Source organism: Cynocephalus volans, chromosome 4 (assembly GCF_027409185.1).
Source record: "Cynocephalus volans isolate mCynVol1 chromosome 4, mCynVol1.pri, whole genome shotgun sequence".
Taxonomy (NCBI): Eukaryota; Metazoa; Chordata; class Mammalia; order Dermoptera; family Cynocephalidae; genus Cynocephalus; species Cynocephalus volans.
In genome coordinates, this window is record NC_084463.1 from 34044200 (window position 1) to 34069080 (window position 24881).

General features: G+C 34.4%; 1 protein-coding gene across 1 annotated transcript in view; it reads left to right on the plus strand.

Moving 5' to 3' along the window:
• The window catches only part of LOC134375210 (glutamine and serine-rich protein 1-like), an 824919-nt gene that overhangs the window by 206081 nt on the left and 593957 nt on the right, over positions 1 to 24881 (plus strand).

Genomic DNA, 24881 nt, shown 5'->3' on the forward strand with positions numbered 1-24881 from the left:
TATATCCAGCAAGGTTACCTTTCATAAATGAGGGAGAAATACTATATTTCCCAGAGAATCAAAAACTGAGGGAGTTCACTACCACATGACCAGCTCTGCAAGAAATTCTCAAGGGAGTCCTATATCTGGAATCTGAAAAATGATAATCACTATCATGAATCAACAAGGAATAACAAAATCCTCTATTAAAACAAAAATGCAGTCAAGAAGGAGAAAGAAACTAAATCATCCCACTTCAAAAAAAAAACTACACTGAAGACAAATAATAAAAGGGGAAGAAAGGAACAAAATATATTTAAAAGATTTAAACAAAAAGCAATAAAAAGCCAGGAGTAAAAAAATACTTGTCAATAGCAATCCTAAATGTAAATGGATTAAATGCTCCATTCAAAAGACACAGACTATCTGATTGGATTGAAAACATAGACCCAACTATATGCTGTCTCCAAGAGAATCACCTCTCCTTTAAAGACATACACAGACTAAAAGTGAAAAGAAGGAAAAAAATATACCACACAAGTGGAAACCAAACAGAAACAAGAGTAATTATTCTCATATCAGATAAAGTAGAGTTTAAAAGAAACACCATAAAAAAACACAAAGAAGGAAACTATATAATGATGAAGAAGACCTATCTGACAAGAGAAATAACAATCATACATATGTATGCACCCAACACTGGGGCAAACAGACATATAAAGCAAAAACTATTATACCTAAAGAAAGAGATAGACACAAATACAATAATACTGGAGGACCTGAATACCACTCTCTCAGCATTGGAAAGATCATCTCGGAAACAAATGAAAAGAGAAACACAGGATTTAATATATACCTGAGAACAATGCAGAACATTTCTTCCAACAATTGCAGAATACACATTCTTCTCATCAGCACATGGGACATTACCCAGGATAGGCCACATGTTAGGTCACAAATCTAGCCTCAACAAATTTTTGAAAAATTGAAATCATTTCAAGTATCTTGTCAGACCACAATGGATTAAAATTGGAAATCAAAGAACAGGCCAGCCACCTGCCAGACCTCTACCCTGCCTGTGCAGAAGGCAGGACCCCTGCAGTGCCACCAACAATGAGGGAGGCATACAGGCAGGCAGAAAAACAGGCCAGCCACATAACAAACCCCCACCCTGCTCATGCAGAAGGCAGGACCATGCACCACACTACCAGTGATGGGAGAAACACCCTAGCAGGCAGGAGAATAGGCCAGCCACCCACTATATTCCTTCCCACCCATGCAGAAGGAAGGACCATGTACTGTGACACTGCTGACAGGGGAGGCACCCAGGCAGGCAGAAGAGCAGGCCAGCTACCCACCATATCCCTGCCCCATCTGTGCAGAAGGCAGGACCTCATGCCGTGACAATGCCAACAGGGGAAGTACCCAGGCAGGCAAGGGAATAAGCCACGCACCCACCAGACCACTGCTGCAACCATGCAGAAGACATGAGTACATGCTGTGCCACCACTGATGGGGAAGGCACCACAGCAGACAGGAGAACAGGCTAACAGACCTCTACCATACACATGTAGAAGGCAGAAAACCTGCCACACCACCACCGATGGGAAAGGCACCAAGATAGGCAGGAGAACAGGCCAGCCAACCACCAGATCCCCACTTTGCCTATGCAGAAGGTAGGATTCCACACCATGCCACTGCTGATGGGGGAGGTACCCAGGCAGTCAGGAGAGCAGGCCAGCCACCCACCCAGGCCCACCATGCCCACACAGAAGACAGGACCCTGCACATTGTACCACTACCATGAAGCTATACAAAGCTTCATGGGGTCCACAATAGCCCCCAAGACAGTTAATACAGTTGCAGTAATGGCTCACTGCCTTAATCACATCTGTGATCACTATGCAGGTGGCCCACTTTACATTTGACTTTATTGACACAGAGAAGACACTGCCAGAGCCTGAAAAAAGAAGTCTTTCTCCTCAAAGTCCACTCCAGAGTAATAGAAGAAGCAACTGAACTACCAGAATACCAAAAATCAATGTAAAGATACTAGAAACATGAAAAAAATCAAAAAAAAAAAAAATGACACCACCAAAGGAATTTTGTAACTCTCAAGTACCAGACCCTATAGAACAGGACACACTTGAAATGACTGAAAAGGAAATCCGAGTACCTATCTTTAGTAAATGCAATGAGATAAAAGAAGACTCTGTACAACAACACAATGAAACTAGAAAAAACATGCAAGATATGAAAGATGAAATTTTCAAAGAGATTAATACCTTAAAAAAGTGTGTAGCAAAACACCTGAACTGAAAGACAGATTCAATGAAATAAAAACACAACAGAGAGCTTAAGCAGCATTTAGAATGAGCTGAAGAAAGAATATTGAAACTCTAAGATGGTTTTCATGAAATAACCCAGGCAGACAAGAAAAAGGAAAAAGGAATTACAAAAACAGAATCTCTAAGAGAACTACCAGACAACTTTAAATGCACAAACATCTGAATAATGGGTGCTCTTGAAGGGGAGGAGAAAAGTAAAGGCACTGAAAAATCTATTCAATGAAATAATACTGGAAAACTTCCTGGGTATAGGGAGAGACACAGACCTTCAGATCCAAGAAAGCTCAAAGATCCCCAAACAGTTTCAATCCAAAAAGATCCTCTCCAAGACACATTATAGTCAAACTGGCAAAGCTCAAAGACAGAGAATAGTAAGAGCAGCAAGAGAAAAGAGTTAAGTCACTTATAAGAGGTCCGCCTTCAGACCACCAGCAGACTTATCACTTGAAACTCTACAGGCAAGGAGAAAGTGGGATGGTATATTCAAAATACTAAAATAGAAAAACTGCCAGCCAAGAATCCTATTCTTGGCAAGGCTATTTTTCAGAAATGAGGGAGAAATAGTGTATTTCCAAGACATACACAATTGCGGGAGTTCATGACCACACAAACAGCACTGCAAGAAATTCTCAATGGAGTCCTGCATCTAGAATCTGAAAAACAATAACTATTACCATGAATACACAAGTAATAACAAAACCCACTATTAGAACACAATGCCAATGAGAAAGGCAGAAGAAACTAAATCTTACCATCTCAAACTACCCCCATACACAAAAAATAAAATTAAAAAATTTAAAAAACCCACAAACATGGAAGAAAAATAATCAAGAAAGAAGAAAGGAATAAATAACAGTCAAAACATCTAAACAAAAAGCCATAAAATTCCAGGAATAAGACAATACCTCTCAATATCAATCCTTAATGTAAATGGATTAAGCTCCCTACTCAAAAAACACAGACAGATAGATTGGATCAAAAACCAAGACCCAACTGTATGGTGTCTTCAGGAGAGACTCATCTTACCAGTAAAGATACTTACAGACAAAGACTGCTGGGATAGAAAAAGATATACCATGCAAATGGAAACAAAAACAAGCAGGAGTAGCAATTCTTATATCAGATAAAATAATCTATAAAACAAAAACCATAAAAAGAGACAAAGAAGGCCACTAATATAAAGAGATCAATCCAGCAAGAATACATATGAATCATTAATATATATGCACCCAACACGGAAACACCCAGATATATAAAGCAAACACTACAAGAGCTAAAGAAAGAGATAAACCATGTATGATAACAGTGGGTGATGTGAACACCCACCTCTCAAAATTGGACAGATCATCCAATCAACAGAGAAACACAGGATTTAAACCACACTGTAGACCAATTGGACCAGGCAGATATCTACAGAACATTTCACCCAACTACTGAAGAATATACATTCTTCACATGAGCACACAAAACTTTCTCCTAGCTAGACAACATCTTAGATCACAAATCAAGTCTCTATAACCTTAGAAAAAATCAAAATAATCTCAAGTACCATTTCAGACAACAATGGATTAAAACTAGAAATTAATACCAAGAGAAACTATGGACTCTATACAAATACATGGAAATTAAACAACAGCCTCTGTAACGACATATAGGTCCAATAAGAAATTAATCAGGAAATCAAAAAATTTCTAGAAAGCAATGAACATAAAGACACATCATGTCAAAACCTGTGGGATACTGCAAAAGGTGTGCTAAGAAGGAAGTTCATAGCAATAAATACTTACATGAAAAAAATAGAAAGATTTCAAGTAAACAACCTAACTTTACACCTAAAAGAACAAGAAAAAAATAAGAACAATCTGAATCCAAAGTTAGTAGATGGAAAGAAATTATTAAGATTAGAGCAGAGCTAAATAATATAGAAACCCAAACAATTCAAATGAGCAATGAAATAAAGTGTTTTTTGAGAAGAAAAACAAAACGAACCATTAGTTAGGTTGAGAGAGAGAGAGAGAGAGAAAGAGAGAGAAGACACAAATAACAGAAAACAGAAATGAAAAAGGAGACATTACAACTGATCCAAAGAAATTCAAAGAATCTTTAGAAATATTATAAACAAATACAAACCAACAAATTTGAAAACCTGGAGGAAATGGATAAATTTCTGGACACATACAAACTACCAAGACAGATCCAAGAAGACAAAGAAAACCTGTATAGACCAATAACAAGCAATGGGATTGAAGCATTAATCAGCAATATTCCAAAAAAGAAAAGCCTAGGAATGGATGGCTTTACTGTTGAATTCTACCAAATGTTTAAAGAGGAATTAATACCGATTCTCTTCAAACTATTCTGAAATATTGAAACAGAAGCCACTCTCCCAAACACATTCAATGAGGTCAGCATCACCTTGACACCAAAACCAAACAATGATACAACAATAAAATAAAACTACAGACCAATATGTCTGATGAACATAGACACAAAAATCTTCAATAAAGTACAGGAGCACATGAAAGAAATTATACCACATGATCAAGTAAGATTCAACCCAGAAATGCAAGGTTGATTGAATATAGACAAGTCAATAAATGTGATACATCACATCAATAAAATCAAGAACAAAAACATTTGATTATCTCAATAGTTGTAGAAAAATCACATGACAATGTTTAACTTTCTTTCATGATAAAGACTCTCAACAAATTCGGTACAGAAGAAAGCATCTCAGCACAAGTAAAGCTATCTATGATAAGCCCACCATGAATATCATCCTGAATGGGGAAAAGGTGAAGGCTTTTCCCTTAAGAACAGGAACAAGACAAGGATGCCCACTCTCACCACTCCTATTTGACATAGTACTGGAGGTACACACCAGAGTAATCAGGCAAGAGAAAGAAATAAAGTGTATGCAGATTGGAAAAGACAAAGGCAAACTGTCCCTATTTGTCAATGGAATTGTCCTGTATATAGAAAAATCTAAAAGCTATCAAAAAGCTCAGAGCTGGTTAATAATTTCAGTAGTGTTGCAGGGTACAAAACCAATTCCTCCAAATTAATTGCATTTATATTCTCCAATAATAAGATAACAGAAAGAGAAATCAAGAAAGTAAGCCCATTTACAACAGTCATCAAAACAACAACAACAACAACAAAACACAAAAAACCTAGGAATCAATTTAACCAAGGAAGCAAAAGATCTCTACAGTGAGGTCTACAAACCACTACTGAAAGAAATTAAAGAAGACACAAAAAGATGGAAAGATATTCCATACTCTTGGATTGGAAGAATTAATATTGTGAAAATGTCCATACTGCAAATTAGTATTAGTATTATTAATCCATACTACAAAAAAGTGATCTACAAATGCAATGCAATACCCATCAAAATACCATTGATGTTCTTCACAGAAATAGAAAAAAAATGTTAAGTTTAATATAAAACAACAAAAGATCCTAAATAGCCAAAGCAATCCTGAGCAAAAATAAATAAATAAATAAAGTTGGACATATAACACTACCTGCCTTCAAATTATACTACAACACTATTGTAACAAAAATAGCGTGGTACTGGCATAAAAATAGGCACTCACTCAAGTGGAATAGAATAGATTATTCAGAAATTAACCCACAGTTACAGCCAATTGATATTTGACAAGGGCAACAAAAACATATATTGGGGGAAATGACTGCCTCTTCAATGAGTGGCGCTGAGAAAATCAGATATCCATATGCAGAAAAATGAATCTAGACCCATAACTTTCACCACATATCAAAATTAACTAAAAATGGACTAAACACTTATGAATAAGACTGGAAACTGTAACACCTCCAAGGGAAAATATAAGAAAACACTTCAGTAACTAGGACTGTGTATGGACTTTATGAACAAGTGCCTAAAAGCACAAGCAACAAAAGAAAAATAAACAAATGGGATTATATCAAATTGAAAAGCTTCTACACAGTAAAGGAAACAATCAACAGAGTGAAACAACAACCTAAAGAATGGGAGAAAATATTTGCAAACTAGACATCTGACAAGAGATTATCCAGAATATACAAGGAACTCAAGCAATTACACAGTAAAAAAACAAATAACCCAATAAAAAATGGGCAAAGGAGCTGAATAGACACTTTTCTAAAGAAGGCATACAAATGGTCAACAGGAACTTTAAAAATATTCAACATCACAAATCATCAGAAAAATGCAAGTTAAAACCACATTTAGATATTGCCTCACACCAGTTAGACTGTCTAGAATTGAATGATGGAGAATGCAAATGCTGTCAAGGATGTGGAGAGAAGGGAAGCTCTGAGTCTTTTGGTGGGACCGTAAATAAGTAATACCACTATGGAACACAGAATGGAGTTTTCTCAGACAACTACAGATAGATCTTCCATACTATTCTGCAGTCTCACTTCTAGGTATATACAAAAAGGAATATTTATCATCATGTGAGAGGGGGATACCTGTACTTCTAAGTTCATCACTGCTCTGTCTACAATAGCCAAGATATGGAACCAACCTAAATGTCCATCTAAGGATAACCAACTAAGGAAAATATGATATATATACACCATGGAATACTATTCTTCCTCAAAAAAAGAATGAAATTCTGCTATTTGCAGCAACATGGATGAACTTGGAGAAAATTATGTTGAGTGATATAAGTCAGCCACAGAGAGAAAAATTCCTCCTGTTCTCACAGATAAGTGGTAGGTAACAGAGAGAGCAGGAAGGAAAGACTACAGTAGTGTATTGGACTTGCAGAGGGAGAGAGCATACCTGGGTTGTGGAGTAAGCGTGGGGTTGAGGGGAGGGAGAAGAAGTTCAGGGATTTTTTTTTAAGTGCGAGACACAGGGAATAAACATAATTTGTAGAAATGGATATGCTGATAGTATTGATTTTGCTGTCACATCTTGGGCACAAGTAATGATGATCAGGTTTGTACTCCATGAATATGCATAACAAATAAAACTAAGAAAAATAGAAAAAAACAAACAAAAAATGGGCCAGCACCGTGGCTCACTTGGGAGAGTGCGGCGCTGGGAGTGCAGCGGCGATCCCGCCTCGGGTTTGGATCCTATACAGGGATGGCCGGTGTGCACACTGGCTGAGCGCAGTGCGGGCGACACCAAGCCAAGGGTTGTGATCCCCTTACTGGTCACAAAAAAATAAAAATAAAATAAAATAAAATAAAGTTTGGCACTGTTGTGGGCTGTAGCAAAAATAAATTTAAAAAATAAATGAATAAAAATAAAAGTGGAAATCAATACCAAGAGAAACTCTGGAAACTATACAAATACATGGAAATGAAACAACTCGCTCCTGAATGGTCTATGGGTCCAAGAAGAAATTAAACAGGAAATTTAAAAAAAATTCTTGAAATTGATGAACATAAAGACAGATATAGTAAAATCTGCAGGGTACTGCAAAAGTAATACTAAAAGTAAAGTTTGTTGCCATAAATGCTTACATTAAAAGAACAGAAAGTCTTCAAATTAATGACCTAATGCTTGACCTCAAAGAACTAGAAAAACAAGAACAGTGGATTCCTAAAATAGTAGAAGTAAAGAACTAAGACCAGTGCAGAACTAAATGAAATAGAGATCCCCCAAAATGATATATATAAAAAAAGAAACAAAAAGTTGGTTTTACTAGAAATAAAAAAAAGAAACATCTTTAGATAGGTAAACAGAAAAAAAGAAAGAAAAGAGAGAAGACCCAAATAACAAAACTCAGAAATGAAAAAGGAGACATTAGAACCAATACTACACACATACAAAGAATCATTCAAGACTACTATAAACAACTCTATGCCAACATATAGGAGGAAATGGACAAATTTCAGGCCACATACAAAGTACCAAGACTAAACCAAGAAGAAATAGAAAACCTGAACAGACCAATGACAAGTAGTGAGATTGAAGCAGTAATCAGTGGTCTTCCAACAAAGAAAGGTCGAGGAGTGGATGGCTTTACTGCTGGATTCTACCACACTTTTAAGGAGAAATGAATACCAATTTTCTTCAAACTATTCCAAAATATTGAAACAGAGGCCACTCTCTGAAACTCATTCTATGAGGCCAGAATCACCCTGAGGCCAAAATCAGACACAACAATAAAAGAAAAGTATAGGCCAATATCCTTGATGAACATAGATGAAAAACTTCTCAACAAAATATTAGCAATCAGAATACAGCAACACATCAAAAAAATTATATACCATAATCAAGTGGGATACCTCCCAGGAATGTAAGGATGGTTCCACACACTAAAGTCAATAAATTTGATAAACCCCATAAAAAAATAAAGGAAAAAAGAAGGGGATCTCAATAGATGCAGAAGAAGCATTTGACAGAATTCAATATCCTTTCATGATAAAGCCTCTAAGTAAATTCGGTATAGAAGGAAAGCATTTCAACACAATAAAAACCATAGACAAAAAACCGACTGCCAATATCATCCTGAATGGTGAAAAGCTTAAAGCTTTTCCCTTAAGAACCGGAAAAAGGCAAGGATGCCCACTCTCAACTCTCCTATTTAACAAAGTACTGAAAGTACTAGCCAGAGCAATAAAGCAAGAAAAAGAAGTAAAGGGCATTCAGATTGGAAAGAACAAAGTCAAACTGTCTTTGTTTGCAGACAACATGATCCTATGTATAGAAAAACCTAAAGACTCTACCAAAAAACTCTTAGAGTTGTTTAAGAACTTCAGGAATGTTTCAGGATACAAAATCAACACCCCCAAATTAGGAACATTTTCACACTCCAATAATGAACTAGCAGTAAAAGAAATCAAGAAAGCAAGTCCATTTACAATAGTCACCAAAAGTTAAAATACCAAGGAATCAATTTAACCAAGGAGGTGAAAGATCTCTACAATGGGAACTATAAGAACACTACTGAAAGAAATTAAAGAAGACACAAAAAGGTGGAAAGACATTCCATGCTCTTGGACTGGAAGAATTAACATTGTAAGAATGTCCACACTGCCCAAAGCTATCAGAATTAGGAAAAACAATCCTAACATTCATATATAACAAAAAAAGACCCCGAAGAGTCAAAACAGTCCAGCACTCCTGAGGGGAAAAAAAAAGCCAGAGGCATAACACTACCTAACTTCAAATTATACTACAAAGCTATTGTAACCAAAACAGCATGGTACTGGCAGAAAAACAGACACCAAAAGAACAGAACAGAGACCCCAGAAATCAACCTATGTACTTACAGCCAACCAATCTTTGACAACATCTACCAGAACAACATACATTGAGGAAAAGATGCCTCTTCAATAAATTGTGCTGGGAAAATGGGACACCTACAAGAAGAAGAAGCAAAAAACTAGATGTGAACCTCTCATCATATAGGAAAATTAACTGAAAATGGATTAAAGACTCAAGTAGAAGATCCAGAACTATGAAATTACTCATAGAAAACAGAGGAGAAACTCTTCAGGATGTAGAACTGGGCAAAGACATTATCAATAAGACCATAAAAAGCACAAGCAACAAAAGAAAAAATAAACAAATGGGGTTATATCAAGCTAAAGAACCTCTGCACAGCAAAGGAAGCAATTAACAGAGTGGAAAGGCGACATACAGAATGGGAGAAAATATTTGCAAACTATACACCAGACAAGAGATTAATGTCCAGAATATATAAGGAACTCAAACAACTTCATAGTAAGAAAAAAAATCAATTAAAAAATGGGCAAAGGAGCTGAATAGACATTTTTCAAAGGAAGAAATACAGATAAACAACAGGTACATGAAAAAAATGCTCAATATCACTAATCAGGGAAATGCAAATCAAAACCACACTAAGTTATCATCTCACACCAATTAGACTGGCTATTATCAAAAAGACTGAGAATAACAAATGATGGCGAGGATGTGGAGAAAAGGGATCTCTTTTACACTGTTGGTGGGACTGTACATTAGTAGAGCCATTATGGAAAACAGTATGGAATTTTCTCAAACAAGTGAAGGTAGTTACCATATGATCCAGTAATCCCTCTGCTGGGTATGTGCCCAAAGGAATGGAAATCATCATATCAATAGGATACGGCACTCCCATGTTCATCACAGCTCTATTTACAGTAGCCAGTATATGGAATTACCCTAAATGTCCATTGACAGACAACCAAATTAGGAAAACTTGGGACAGACAACCAAATTAGGAATTTTCAATAGAATATTACTTACTCAGCCATAAAAAAAATAAATTTAAAAATTCTGCCATTTGCAGCTACATGGGAGAGCTTAATTAAATTTAAGACAATTAAGTTACGTGGAATAAGCCAGACATAGAAAGAGAAATACTGCATGTCCTCATTCATAGATGGGAGCTGAGAAAGAAAGACAGACCACAATAATAAGTTGAACTTTTCGAAGGATAGAAGAGTTCTATAGTCACTAGAAGTGGGAAAAGGGGAGAGGGAAAGGGGTTAGGGAGTAATTGGTTAAGTTACACAAAGAGTAATTATGATTTATCATGTTGAATATTCTAATAATATTGATTTTATCATCTCATACTGCACACAAATATTGATAGTCAACTCTGTACCTCATAAATATGAATAATCAATTATGCTTCAATTCAAAAAGTAAATTAGAATTAAAATCTTGAATTCATAGAAGCCGAGAGTAGAATGGTGGTTACCTGCTGCTTGGAGAAGGGATTTGGAAAGATGTAGGTCAAAGGATTAAAAATTTCAATTAGACAGGAGAAATAAACAGGAGATCTAATGTCTAACATGGTGAATGTAGTTAAGATCAATATATTGCCTACATGAAATTTTCTGATAGTAGACTTTACATATTCTCACCCTAATAAAAAAGAATTAATTGATGTAACACACATGTTAATTAGGTTGATTTAGCAATGCCACAAAGAATACATGTTTCCAAACATCATGTTGCTCCCTAAATATGTACAATTTTGTCAATTTAAAAAATATAATAAAAGACTTAAAAAGCAGAATAAGCCAGTAAGTTCTAACTGATATCTATAGAACACTCTGGCCAACAGTAATGGAATACACATTTTTCTCAAGCCCATATGGAACATCCTCCAGGATAGACCACATGTAAGGCCCAAAACAAGTCTCAATAAAATTAAAATACCTTCTGTAAACACAATTTTAAAATGGGAAAACTAGTAACAGAAGGGAAAAGAAAATTTACAAATATGTGGGAAACAAAAATACACTCTTAAATTATGGGTCTAGGAAGAAACTATAAATAACATTAGAAAATACATTGAGATGAATGAAGGTTAAAAACACAGCATACCAATATTTTTGTAATGCAGCAAAGGTAGGGTTCAGAAGAAAATTTATAGCTGTAAATGCCTACATTAAAAAAATCAAACAATAACCTAATTTTCTTTATAATACTAGAAAAATAAGAGCAAACTACATATAAAGCAAGAAGAAGAAAGGTAATAATAAAAATTAGAGTGGAGATAAACAACACAGAGGAAAGAAAAACAATAGAGAAAATCCTTCAGAACAAAAGTTGTGTTTTTGAAAAGACCAACAAAATTCACCAGAGTTTAGCTAAACTGTCCAAGAAAAAAGAGAGAAATCTCAAATTTGTAAAATCAGGAATAAAAGTGAGCCCATCACTGTTGACTTAGTAAATTAAAATGTATTGTAAAAGAATATTCTGAACAATTAAATGACAACAAATCAGATTACCTAGAAGAATTGGATGAATTTCTGGAAACAGTAACAAAACTGACATAACAGGAATTTATTAAAAAATGATTGGTTTATAACAAGTAAATAGATTAAATCAGTAAAACAAACAAACACATGAGAAACTTCATAATGAAGTCCAGGACAATTTGGCACTATTGTTGAATTCAACCAAAAGTTAAAGAATTAACATCAGTTCTTCTCAAATTCTTCTGAAAAAAAGAAGAGAAGGAATAATTTCTAAGTCATTTCATTAAGACACTATTACCCTGATACCAAACCCAATCAAAAATATCACACTAAAAGAAATTATACACCAAAATGCTTTTAGAATATGCATGAAGAAAACCTAAAGAAAACCTTATCAATTTGAATTTAGCAGTACACTAAAAGGATTATAAATAATGATCAATTGGGATTTATCCCAGAAATGTAAGTGTGGTTCAATAGTTGAAAATCAATAAATGTTTTACACTGTATTATGCGATTGAAGTAAAAAACAAACATGCTTATTTATTGTTGTAGAAAATAATTTACAAAATCCAGCATTCTTTCTTGACAAAATGAATAATAACCATCAGTAAACTGGGTAGTAGGCAATTTTCTCAATGTGATTTAGAGCATGAATGAAAAACCCAACAACACAGCATCACATTTCATGGTGAAGTACCGAAAGCTTTCCTCTAAGATCAGGAACATGGCAAGGATATCCTCTCTCAACAATCCTTTTCGATATTGCTCTTCAATTTCCAGCCAGGGCAATTAGGCAAAAAAAACATTTTTTTAAAAAGAAAGCATTCATATTGACCTAAGGGTTCAAGCAAAAATTATAATGAAAATCAAAAAATTTCTAGAAACTAATGAAAATAAAGATACAACATACCAAAATCTGTGGGATGCTGCAAAAGCAGTTTAAAGAGGCAAATTTATTACAACAAATGCTTACATCAAAAGAATGGAAAGACTTCAAATAAATGCATCAAAGAACTTGAAAAACAACAGCAATGCAAACCTGAAAGTTAATAGATGGAAAGAAATAATTAAAACCAGAGCAGAACTAAATGAAATAGAAACCCCCAAAACAATAGAAAAGATCAATAAAATGAAAAGTTGGTTTTTCAAGAAGATACTTAAAATCAACAGACCTGTAGCTAGGTTAACAAAAAAAAAGAGAGAAGACCCAAATAACAAAAATCAGAAATGAAAAGGGGATATTACAACCTATAACAGAGAAATACACAGAATTATTAGAGACTATTATAAACAACTATATTGCAACAAATATGAAAATTTGAAAGATATGGATAAATTTCTATACACATACAAACTACCAAGACTGAACCAAGAAGTGATAGAAAACCTGAACACACCAATAACAAGCAAGCAGATTGAAGTGGTAATATTAGCAATTTCCAACAAGGAAAAGTCCAGGTTTGAATGGTTGTACAGCTGAATTCTATCTAACTTTTAAACGGGAGTTAATACCAATTCTCCTTAAACTGTTCCAAACAGTTATAACAGAAGCTACTCTCCCAAACTCATTCTATGAGGCCAAAATAACTCTGATACCAAAACCAGATAAAGACACAATCAAAAAGGAAAGTTACAGGCCAATATCCTTGATGAACCTAGATTCAAAAATCCTCAACAAAAAATTGGCAATCAGAATACAGCAATGTATCAAAAAAATTATGTACTATGATCAAGTGGGATTGATTCCAGGGATGCAAGAATGGTCCAACATACAAAAGTCAATAAATGTGATACATCACATCAGCAAACTCAATTACAAAGACCATGTGATTATCTCAATAGATGCTGAAAAAGCATTTGACAAAATTCAACATCCCTTCGTGATAAAGACTCTCAACAAATTGGGTATAGAAGGAAAATGTCTTGACACAATAAAATCCAATTATGACAAGCCCACTGCCAGTATCATTTGGGATGGGGAAAAACTGAGGACCTTTCCCTTAAGAACAGGAACAAGACATGTATGCTCACTCTCACCACATCTTTTCAACATGTAGTGGAGGTACTAGCCAGAGCAATCAGGCAAGAGAAGGAAATAAAGGGAATCCAGATTGAAAAAGACAAAGTCAAATTTCTCTATTTGCAGATGACATGATACTATATATATATAGAAAAACCTAAAGACTCTATCAAAAAACTCCTAGAGCTGATTAATAACTTCAGTAACATTGCAGGATACAAAATAAATACCCCCAAATCAGTTGCATTTATATAGTAAAATAATGAATTAATGGAAAGAGAAATAAATAAAGAAAGCCCATTTACACTTCTCACACACAGACAAAAATACCTAGGGATCAATTTAACCAAGCAGGTGAAAGACCTCTACAAGGAGAACCACAAACCACTTCTGAAAGAAATTAAAGAAGACATAAAAAGATTGAAAGATATTCCATGTTCTTGGATTGGAAGAATTAACATTGTGAAAATGTCTATACTACCCAAAGTGATCTACAATTCACATCCAAATGTGAATGACATTCTTCACAGAAATGGAAAAAACAATCTTATCTTTCATATGGAAAAACAAAAGACCGTGAATAGCTGAAGCAATCCTGAGGAAAAAAATAATAAAGCTGGAGGCATAACAATACCTGACTTCAAATTATACTGCAAAGCTATTGTAACCAAAACAGCATACTACTGGTATAAAAATAGACAAGCAGACCAGTGGAGTAGAATTGCGAACCCAGAAGTCATCCCTCAGGCTTACAGCCATCTGATACTGGGCAAAGGCAACAAAAATATGCATTGGGGAAAAGAGAGCCTCTTCATCAAGTAATGCTGGGAAAAGTGAATATCCAGATGCAGAAGAATGAAACTAGATACGCATCTCTCACCATACACTAAAATCAACTCAACATGGGTTAAAAACTAAAGTATAAGATCTGAAACTTGAAATTACTAAGAGATAATATAAGTGAAACACTTAGCAGCTATGTCTGGGCACAGGCTTTATGAACATGAGCCCAAAAGCACAAGCAGCAAAACAAACAAACAAACAAACAAAAACCAAAAAAAACAAACAAACAAAAAAAAACAAACAAAAAAACACAAATGGGACTATATCAAATTAAAAAGTTTCCGTATAGCAAAGGAAACAATCAAGAACGTGAAATGACAACCTGCACAGTGGGAGGAAATTTTTGCTAACTATGCAATTGACAAGGGATTAATATCCATAATATACAAGGGGTTCAAGCAATTATACAGTAAAAAAAACAAATAATCCAGTTAAAAAATGGGCAAAAGAGCTGAATAGACACTTTTCAATAGAAGACATACAAATGGCCAACAGGTATATTAAAATATGCTCAACATCACTAGTCATCAGGGAAATGCAAATTAAAACCACATTGATATATCATCTCACACCAGTTAGACTGGTGATAATCAAATAGGTGGTGAATTACAAATGCTGGTGTGGGTGTGGAGAGCAGGGAATGCTCCTGCACTATTGGTGGGACCATAAGTTAGTACATACGTGATGGAAAACAGTATGGAGTTTCCTCAAACAGCTACAGATAGATCTTCCATATGATCCAGCAATCCCACTTCTGGGTATGTACCCAGAGAAATGGAAATCATCATGTTGAATGGATACTTGCACTCCCATGTTCATCGCAGCTCCGTTTACAATGGCCAAGTCATGGAACCAACCTAAATGTCCGTCAATGGATGATTGAATAAGGAAACTGTGGTATGTACGCACCATGGAATAATACTCTGCCTTAAAAAGAATGGAATACTCCCATTTTCAACAACGTGGATGAGCCTGGAGAAACTTATGTTGAGTGAAATAAGCAAAGCGAAGAAGGATAAATACCACGTATACTCACTCATATGTGGTAGCTACGAGAAAAAGATGGAAGGAAAGAAAGACCACAGTAGCGGTCTTTCACACTGTATGATTATGGCCCTCACATAATGGGCAGAAAGGGTGACAATCGGCTTTGTTTCTCATGAATATTCATAATAAAAAATATTAAATAAATAATCATTTATATTATAAAGGAAGAGGTAAAACTGTCTCTATTTACATTTCATTATTTTATATCTAGAAAAATCAATCAAATTCCTAATTCATTCTGCAGAAATTGATGTGCTGATCCCTAAATCTTATATATCATGGCAAGGGATTTCAAATTCCATAACAATCTTGAAAAAGATGAAAAGAGTTGCAGGACTCACACTTTCTGATTTCAAAACTTACTATAAAACTGCATTAATCAAAGCATTGAATTACTGCCATAAGGATAGACATACGTTTGAAGTCATGAATACCTTAATTATCCTGATTTGATCAATCCACGTTGCATAGATGTACCAAAATATCACTCTTCAACCATAAATATGTAAATTTATTATGTGCCAGTTATAAGACAATAATTTTAATAGAAATAAAAGGACAATAAGTCATGTCATGCACTGAGGTAAGTCTAAGGAAAGGAAATTCCCTTTGATTGGAGTTAAGACCTTTCAAAGGAGAAGAAATAGTCTATTTGACAAAAGTTGCTGAAACAATCAGATAATTACATACAAAAGAAAGAAGCTAGACACTTACAGTACACTATACTGCAATATTAGTTAAGAGTGGATCAGAGACTAAATGTAACAGGTAAAACAAAAACCCCTTTGAAGAATTATAGGTGTAAATCTTCATGACCTTGGATAGGCAACAGCTTCTTAAATATATAAGAAGCACAAGTAATAAAAGAAAAAACAAAACTGGACTTTATCAAAATCAAATTTTTTCATCATTTTTTTTGTAATTAATCATTTTATTTGAAGACAGATTTTTTTTTATGGATGTCAGAAACAAAAGAGATATTCCACTCTGTTGCATTTCCCAGCAGAGCTTGGAAGAGCTAGACAATTATAAAGAACATGAAAAATTGTCAGTGCCATACACAGGAACAATACTTTTTCAAGAAAATTACTGAAGAAACCTATGTCTAAAACTTACATTCTACACCTTGACCTCTGTACAAACTACTGATTTTGACTCAAGATTGATGCAGATATTTTGTCTCTCACATTTGTTTCATTAAATTTTGTTGACTTGGTATTAAGATCTTCCTTTTCTTATGAGTGATGAATATTCATACATGAATATGGGGTACAAAGAAAAGTGTCATCACTTATGCCTAAGATGTGGTGGCCAGATCCATACTGGCAGCATGCCCATTACCACAAATTGTGATTATACCCTGTGTCTCCTGCCAATTATCTCCCCAATTATCCCCAATCTCCCTCCTGATCCCCCCTTTCCCACTCTACTTTGTGTCCCTAGGTATGTTCTCTCCCTCTGCAAGTCCAGCATACCACTGTGGTCTTTCTTTCCTTCCTTCTCTCTCTCTTAGCTCCCACTTATGAGTGAGAGCATACAGTATTTATCCCTCTGTACTTTGCTTATTTCACTCAACATAGGTTTCTCCAAGCTCATCCATGTTGCAAATAAAAAGGATTTCATTCTTTTTTATGGAAGAGTAGTATTCCATGGTGTATAATACCACAGTTTCCTTTTCCAGTCATCCATAGATGAACTTTTAGGTTGGTTCCATGTCTTGGCTGTTGTAAACAGAGCTGCGATGAACATGGGCATGCAGGTATCCCTTCAACATGATCATTTCCATTCCTTTGGTTATACACCCAGAAGTGAGATTGCTGGATCGTGTGGAAGATCTATCTGCAGTTGTTTGAGAAACCTCCATACTGTTTTCCATTGTGGTTGTACTAAATTATAGTCCCACTATTAAGAAAGTGGAAAGCAATCTACAGATTGGGAGAAAATATGTGTAAATCATATGTCTAATAAGGGTCTAGAATTTAGAATGCGTAAAGAACTATTAGAGCTCAATGACAAAAAGATAATAGTAAATTACAGCATTTCATAGAAATTAAGAGACATTTAAGTAAACAAGATAGATACATGGCTAGTAAGCACATAAAACGATGTCCGACATCATTAGTCATTAGTAAAAATAAATCAAAACCACAATGGTATACCATTTTACAACATCTAGGATGGTTATAACCAAAATAATAGAAAACAGAAGTGTTACCAAGTATGCAAATGTTCAAGCAATATCCCCAGGAATCTCTCATTCTCCATATCTTCACTCTGCTTGCTTCTTTCGTGGCATTGCTCAAAAACAGCTTCTCTTGATGTAGTGATGAGATGGCAGTTCTGGGTTCATCACCTACAATCCTAGGAAGAGAGCACATCTCCTTTGCAGTAGTTCATGCTGAGATTGCATCTACTCAACCTACTTTGTATGACTGCCTATTTCTGGACCAATCCCAGTGATCAGGCCTAATGTCCTCCTCAGGAGGGCTGTGGGGTTGAGTTAGTGCCAGCCCCACCCACACCACAGAAAATGAGTCGGTCTTCAAAAAAATCGAGTTTATTACTCTTTAAAATGGGAGAGAGGCATTGGTTCTACATAGTTATAAATTATTTATAACATTATTTACTGGTTGGTTTAGGGGACTACGTGTATACTGTTCTGAGAACTTGGCCCACTAATGTAAAATTCTCCACAGAAGGAACTGTATCTTTTTCACCATTATATTCCCAGTGCCCATCAGCGTAGCTGGAACAAAGCTGTGTGCAGTGACTTTTACTCAAAGTCAAACAGACAACACATACCCAAGACTTCTGATTTCTTGTTTAGATGGCTTTCAGCTTGGCCATCTTATTTTCCATGTTTAATTTTCTTATAATTTTATCTTACTTTTCACCATTATTATAGTCAATGTTATTTGAATAAAATATTCACATGTGTGGTAGCATTTTGTCACGTGTCTGTCACCATTTTTGATGGTCCACAACACATTACTAGAAGGAATTTATCCACTTTATTGTATCAGAAAAGATATTTTTGTCAAAACTGGCTTTTTCTTCATTTTATTTACATTCTTTAGAGTTTTATGTATTTATTGGATACCAGGAAATATTGTCAAAAAAAATGTTTAAATGAGTAAGGTGGCATAGAAGGGAAAAGTGTCATTCACAGCTTTTTGTATTTTTAATTTTTAATTCTATTTTATGATACCATTGTGTTTACACATGAATTTCTTCAATAGATTTTGAGACCTACAAAACAAGATATTTGTATCAATTGTCATCTCCTCAGGACAATCAGCATGTTATTATATATATCTGCATAATTTTACATTCAAAACATATAAGTATATAAAATAAATGCATTTGTGTTGGTTGTGTGGTATAATTTCAGAATCTACACATATGTATGCATATGTGTGTGTGTATATATATGAAAATCTAATATCTTTCTGCTTTAAACTTTTGTCATTTTATCCCATAACATTTTTTTACCATCTGGATCTGGGATTATTTTGGACACCACAATTGATGTGTGTTAACGTGGTACTCAGTCTGAAAGAGTTTGTAAACATAACAGTTCGTTATTGAAAACTTACCAAATTCCAACTACTATAAAAACAGTTCACCTATATCAAAGTAAATGTAAGCTAATGATTAGCTGGCTAAATTACCTTTTATATATCTCCATGCCTGTATATGGTGTAGGTTTTTGCTTTTGACCCCTGTGTTACTGACTGATTAATATTCCTCAGAATCATGTATTTTCCAGTCTAAATTTACAAAAGAAAATATGACTAGCCATTCCACCTCTCTAGAAGATGATATGACTTTATGTTAATAAATATGAAGTAACAAAATATTTGTACTGTTAGAGAACCAGGCCTTGGGACAATTCTAGGCACATGGCCTCTTCTGCATGAGGCCCCAATGAGTGACTGGAACAAGATGTTCCTTCACTGCCCTCTCACTAATTATGGAGACAGGTTAAGGAACAGATTAAGTAATTCAATCCCAACAATGGTGGCAGAATTTTCCTTTGGAATAGTTCAGAATTCAAGCCTTTGGGAGATGGACAACAGAGATAAAATCATTGCCGTCCTCATCCTGCTTGCTATTACTGGCAGCTGTGTTTACCAAACTCAAGAGAGCAAGAAGCAAAGTCCTACCTGGAGAAGGCATTTAGATATTTAGAAGTCAGAGCTAGCACTGTCCCTCTGGATTAACAATCAGTAATAATTTCACCACCAACTACATCAAAAACCTGTGAACTACTTTCATTTTCTACATGGCAAGTACTTTAGTAAGTTTTTTTCCATTCTAGTTGTTCATGATAATCTTAGTAAAAAAATAATAGGCCTAAGAAAAAATTTGTATTTAAGTGTTTTAAGTAAACACATTTCTTGAATGACTAAATTTTAATTTAAGATCTCTAAGACGTGTCTGTTAAGTGTAGGCTACAAGGAAATAAAATATTGTTTTTCAATATGTTTTTTGAAACATGAGCTCAGAAAGGTTTTATTTCAAAGGCTTGCTTTTTATTATAGAATTTTGGCTCAAGTACATATCAAACTTTGAAACAATTATTTCCATTTAACCTCATTGTGATGCATGTAATGGGTGCTGATTACACTGTAATCAATTAAAAATTAGGTAAAAACGTTAGGTAAAGTTTATGTCAGTTATGAGCAAGAAGTTAAAAAGGAATGACAAAATAACAAAGAGTTCAAAAAGATATGTCTAATTTAAAATGTTAGTTGACAACAAATTCAATGTTTTACAAGATGACAAAGAAATTGATAAAGTAGTACTAGTTAAAAGAACAAAATAAGATGGTACAAATCATTTCAGATACAGTACATTATAATCAATTACTTTAATATATTGACCTTTCAGACAAGACATTTTTATACATGATTTAAAAAATACATCCAGCTACATTCTGCTTACATATAAATGATGCATATAGTATATATAATACACATATATTTACTTACATATTTATAGGTATGAACGCACACAATATGAGAAAATGGACACATTAATACTCATTGTGAAAAATGGTAAGCTAGGCAAACACAAAAGATAAAAAGATAAGAAAGCCCTATTAATGTCGGAACAAATTAGTCTTAAGGACAAAAATATTTTCCAATATAGAGTGACCCCATGTAGTATTAAAACTTTCATTTTAAATTAAAATATAGAAATTCTAAAGTAATCATTAACTGAGAATATAGATTAAAATATATAAATCAGATTTGATAAAACTATCAGAAAAACTGGATTAGAATTACAGCTCTACGCAAAATCTTTTCAGCAATAGATCAAGTACAAATACTTCAGACAAGATATAGTGATTAAAAGAGCCAAACACTCTTGCTCTAATAATATTTATTTTTTCTCAACACTCGTAAAATGTATTTTAAATTTACTTGGCCTTTGTCATAAAGCAAGTCTCCACAAATTTCAAATGACCCTTCTATGAGATTAACTTCCTTTACCAAAATAAATCTATTTAGAAATCTTAAAATAAGTATATATTGTATGTTTATATATATGTAGCATACAGCAGAATGTATTTCTTTTTTTAAAATCATGCAGTAAAATCATGTCTTTTGCCTGAAAAGTGAATTAAGCTTCACATTAGATACTGATTTAAAGTCATTTCTAAGTAACCATTTTACTTAGAAAGTAAAATTCACTTTCTAAATTACAAAATCATAATTTTGTTATAATTAAAGAAGGTAATATTTAGACCTGACAAAAAATAAGAGTGTTTTATCACAAATTTTTTTATAATAAAGCTAAAGCAGTCCCTGAGAAAATTGACAACCCCTCAAAGGAAGAGAAGAGAAGGTAAATATCAATGAATATCTAATTTCAAAATTTAGCAAATAGGCATTAGAATAGAAGGAATATTAGTTGAAGAAAATAATAAGAGAATAAGTTAATAAAATAAATGAAAAACAAGGATACACTAAGGAGTATATATAAAGCATAAAAAGTGGTTTATGGAAAAATAGCTGATTGAATTATGTTGAAGAAAAAAATTATTCAAGACCACGATGATAGGTATAGGGACCACTGCAATGGGGTCTGGAAGGGGAAGAAAGAGACTGGGCTCGACTCCATGAACGAGGGTAAGTGAGAATTTATAGCCAAGGAGTCAGTGGAGAGAGAATTACTAAGAGGAAAGATCAGGTTTGAGAAATTCTGGCTAAACCAAGCTAGCAGAATTGTTGCCGAGGACAAGCCAGGATGATTAGACATCACCTGAGTGATGGTGAAAACCGAGGAACTTGATCAGACATAGAGGAAGATCAGATATCAAAGATGAAGTGTTCTGGATAAACTGACTTAGCAGTTTTGTTTTGTTTTGTTTTGTTTCCTTTTGGATTTTACACACAAGTATACACACAGACCTAGGAAAAGTTCAGAAGTGTGACTGAAGTTTGGCCAAGCAAGGAATGTTTGTTAATTCCCAGACCTGTGGAAAGATTGATCGGGAGATGTAGAGAAAGGAGATAAACAATCATAAAGAAATTTGGATATTATTATAGATATCATGGAAAATTGTTTTCAAATGCTATAAAATTTGTAACCATATAAAATTTACAAATTTTTAAACTATATAAAACATAATGCTAATAAGTACTTGACTTAGATGAACTGGAAATATTTTTAAATTAATTAATTTGGGGGGAACTGACTAAAGAAAAAATGCAAAACCCAAATTGTCCTACAATACCATAGAAATGAGTCAGAGATAAAAAATATTTCTACAAAGAAAATAACCAGCATAAGTACTTGCAAAGGTGAATTATACCCAATATTTAAGAAAGATATATTTTAAAATGTACACGAAGTCTTCTAGAGAACAGAGTAAGTAGGAACATAATCTAATGTATTTTAGATATTTAGATGTAGATTCATGCCAAAACCACACAATAACATTAGAAAGAAGGAGGTGACAGGCCAATTGTGCTAATATTTATTGTATAATGAACAAAACAATTCATCAATAAAGTCATGATCAAGTTTTGATTATTCTAGTAGTACGAATTTGCATAGTTATGAAAATTATTACAGCAAATCAGCACATTAACAAATAATAAAAAAGTAAAGGTGCCAAAAAAAAAAAAAAAAAAAAGACGCTCCTAACGTTTTCGGTTCTACCCTAGTTTAAAGATAAACACATTGAAATAAATCAAGATGATTATAAACCATTTCTTCTGTTACCACTCTTTTTCAAAAACGTACTGGGAGTTATTGTCGTGAGGAAGCCTAAATTATTTAAAAAAGATTAATTTTCTCATTGTGTAATGAAAGATGAACTAATGCAATAGAAACATGTCATACAGAGTTTTGGTCAAAAAGGACTCATAGAATATGACCTCTTGCCAATGCAAATGACATTATGACTCCTACAATGTACACTTTCTTTTTTCTGGCACATAAAAGGAATATTATGAAGTTATTTTATATACTTTTCTATACTTGTGTTCCTCAAACGTCTGAGCTGATTTCTCTGCTTTCAAGCCAGAGTATTTCTCCTCATGATGGCTCTGCCTTGGGTTGAATGTCCCACCAAAACTTAACCCCCACTGTAACTGTTGAGGGTGAGAAATCCTATTATGGTAATTGAGAGGTGGGGACTTGAAGAGATGATTAGATTGTAGGACTATGTCCTAGTGAATGGATTAAAAACTGCGGTGGGTGTGGTTTGGAGTTCTTTAAAAGGAGAGTGAATGAGGTGGTTAGTCTTTCTCTGCTAGTTCATTTTTGCAATATGATAGATACCCTGCCATCACTGAAGTCACCATCAAAGAAAGCCTTCGCCAAATGTGTTCCCTGTACTTTGGACTTCCTAGCCTCTGATACTGTAAGCAATAAATTTCATTTTCTTATAAACTACCTACTTTTTGTATTTTTTATAAGCAACAGAAATGAATGAACACAGGGTTCGTATGTCTATTTCAACTTATAGTTGTGAAATGATTCCCAAATTGATGTTTTAGGAGTTCTTTTACTACAATACATTTTTTAAAGCAATGCTCAAACCTGTGCCTGATCTTCCCTGAAGTCAGGACCCATAAATCCTTTAACCCCAGACATACAAGTGTGTGGTCATAAATACCCATCACTATACTCATAGACGTGAATCTGAGAGTATGAGATCATGTCTGTCTCCTGCCTCTCTAAGCCCATCCTTGCAATTTTATATTTTAGATCCTGGGGGAGAGATGCCACCAATCCTATATCCACCTGTAAGTGACACGTATCTTATACAACATCAACAACTGCCTTGGGACTGTTCAATGGCACACATGTAACAAATGATTGTGACTGATACCTTACATTCTTATTTTACTCTTGGATGAGGTTAATATTATATCATTTGATATTTTACTCTACATTCCAGGTGTTGCCCAATAACTTGATGTCAAATTCCATATCAGCTTCAGCACAATTTTCTCGGCCCACCCTGAACATATGGACATTTTTTTTTACCTAGGGAAAGTAGATGATACTAACAATGCCCCTTCTGGACTCAAAATCTCCCTGATCCTTCAAAGACATGCAGTAATCCATAGAGATTTTTATTTACTACACTAAGTTTGTCAAACTTTGCCTCAAGCTGAGTGTCTTAGACTGCTTTAGATGACATAATAAAATACCACAGACTGGGTGTCTTAAACTATGGGAATTTATTTCTTACACTTCTAGAAGCTGGCAGTCCCAGGTCAAGGTCAAGCAAGTGCTGACTTTAGATGAGGGCTCTCTTTCTGGCCTACAAACAGCCATATTTCACTGTTCCCTCACATGTCCTTTCCTCTGAGTGCATGTGGACAGAGAAAGAGAGAGAGAAAGGGAGCAAGTTCTCTGGTGTCTCTTCTTATCATGGCCCTAATCACATTAGATCAGGGTCCCATCCTCATGACATTATTTAACTCTAATTACCT